Consider the following 2,105-nt stretch of genomic DNA (forward strand, 5'->3'; position numbering starts at 1 on the left):
GATAAGAAAAACTTAAGTAATTTTTCCTTTTTTAGTTTTGATACCTTTAACACCAATTGTGGGTAATAACAGTGTTGTGTTTTTTTACCTTTACACCACCAGTGTACTTTACCAAGTGTTGTGTTTTTCGTACCTTTACACCACCGGTGTACTTTGAAATGTTACCACGTGTTGTGTATTTGTATCTGTACACCACCGGTGTACTTTCAACCTTTTACCAAGAACTAAAGAAAAAAAAGGAAACTACACAATAAAATTGTTTTGAAACAAAAACATGTTTATTTGTGCATTTTTTAAAATACTGTTGTTATTTTAATTTTTTAGAAAAAAACTGTTATTTTAATTTTTTATAACATTTTTTAATTTTTTTTACAAACTTAAAGATGCCGGTATTGTTGGGTGGAGATATCATCGGAGGGGTTAACAGGGTTGACCACATCGAGGGGGGGGTGGAGGACCGGGAACGGAGTTGGTGAGGATCAGAAGTGGAAGGGGGATTGAAAACATGAGGTTGGGACGGGAGTTGATGGACAGAGGAGGTTTGTGGGAACATTTAAGGTGTGTGTGGGGGTGGGTATGGTGAGGGCATTGGGGTATAATGCAATTGGGAAGGAAGGTACTGGGAAGAATGGAATGGGGAACTAGAAAAAGGAGAAGGAGTGGTAGGAGGATGGATGGTGGTAGGAGGATGGATGGTGGTGGAAGGATGGATTGTGGAAGGATGGACAGAGGGAGGATGGACAGAGGGAGGATGGACGGTGGAATGAGGTGATGGAATAGGTGCATGGGTAGAATGGGATGCTTCGAACACTGCAGCCACTAGAGCATTGTGACAGGCTTGCATCACATGCATCAGCTGGTGAGTATTTAAACCTTCCATTTGCCAGACAACTGAATAAAAAAAAATATGTCTCGGCGTCTGGTTTGACTCTGCATTCATCCGTTCCATGTAGCTTCTGAGTTCGATGATACTTTGATTTATCATGTTCAACCCAGAAGCTAACTGCTGACCATAAATGTGGAAAGCATTCTGGATGGCTGAGTTCAGACTCAAACAGTCAGACACGGTCATTCTTTCCAGACCTCTCAGACGCTGCCATCCAGAACCAAAAGTTGGTCGAGATGTTGCGGCAGTGTCAGAGGGGTGGGGCAAAGGGTACTGTAAATTGTCACCAGCAGCTTCATGTGATGAAGTCTGCCCTGCTGCTCCAGTGCTGGTGGAGGGGATAGAGGGACAAGACAAGAGGGAAGGTAGAGAGGGGTCAGATACCTCGATGTGGTCACCGGTGGCGGTCTGCGAAGGGATCCCTCCAGAGGGAGGCAACTCAGAAGCAGGCTCCCGAGTGCTGCAGATGGTGCGAAAAAAGAGAAAAAAATATATATTAATATATTGATATTTCATTTAACATTGCTGAAAAAAAATAGGTTAAACATGTAAACATTTGTACTATAGAAATGGTGTGTGGAGTATTTACCTTCTGCTCTCCATCGTTGACCGGAGGAACGACAGGGCTCGGTAATGTTTATACTGGGTGCTCCTGCATCCTCTCGATCCACTCGGGGCCTGCATCTCCTTGTTGAAGTCCCTCTTGAAGCGATCCCTGAGCGACCGCCACTGTATGTTAACCCTGTCACCTGTGAATGAAAAAAAAAAAAGTGGTTAGTATTCAACACTTCACATGCTAGAATATAAGTTACTGAAATTGGAATACTTACGCACAAAATCTCTGGCCCTCGCATCGAGCTCCTCCCAGTTCTCTACAACCTTCCTCCCAGTTCTCTACAACCTCCGAACACACCTCATCCCATAGCCGTCGGGTGGTTGGTTGGTCGGCATGTAAGCGGTTAGCCATGTTCCACAGCGGCTCCCGTGGTTGCACAACCTCAATGAGGAGATCAACATCAATGAGAAGAGCCTCTTCCACATGTCTGTGGGGAGCATGCTGTGAAACCTGTGAAGAAAAAAAATAAGCAAAAAAAATGATTACATTCAAACACATGAGGTTGATTAATCAATCACCCAAATAAAGGGTTACTTACCGTTCGCCGACCACCAGAAGCATCACCTCGACGACGCTGGGATGTCCTGGGAGTCGCTCTAGTGC

The 2,105-nt window shown here is 44.5% G+C and overlaps 1 long non-coding RNA gene across 1 annotated transcript; it reads right to left on the minus strand.

Moving 5' to 3' along the window:
* Positions 1 to 299: 299 nt before the first annotated feature.
* LOC141051850 (uncharacterized) lies at positions 300 to 2,078 on the minus strand. The gene is made up of 3 exons (XR_012220704.1): positions 1,717 to 2,078; positions 1,476 to 1,635; positions 300 to 1,346 (listed from the first exon to the last, which is right to left on the minus strand). It is a non-coding gene; the product is annotated as an uncharacterized lncRNA (long non-coding RNA).
* Between the last annotated feature and the right edge of the window lie 27 nt (positions 2,079 to 2,105).

This window comes from Dendrobates tinctorius, unplaced genomic scaffold (genome assembly GCF_039654945.1).
Source record: "Dendrobates tinctorius isolate UK_male_01 unplaced genomic scaffold, ASM3965494v1 ptg000158l, whole genome shotgun sequence".
Lineage (NCBI taxonomy): Eukaryota > Metazoa > Chordata > Amphibia > Anura > Dendrobatidae > Dendrobates > Dendrobates tinctorius.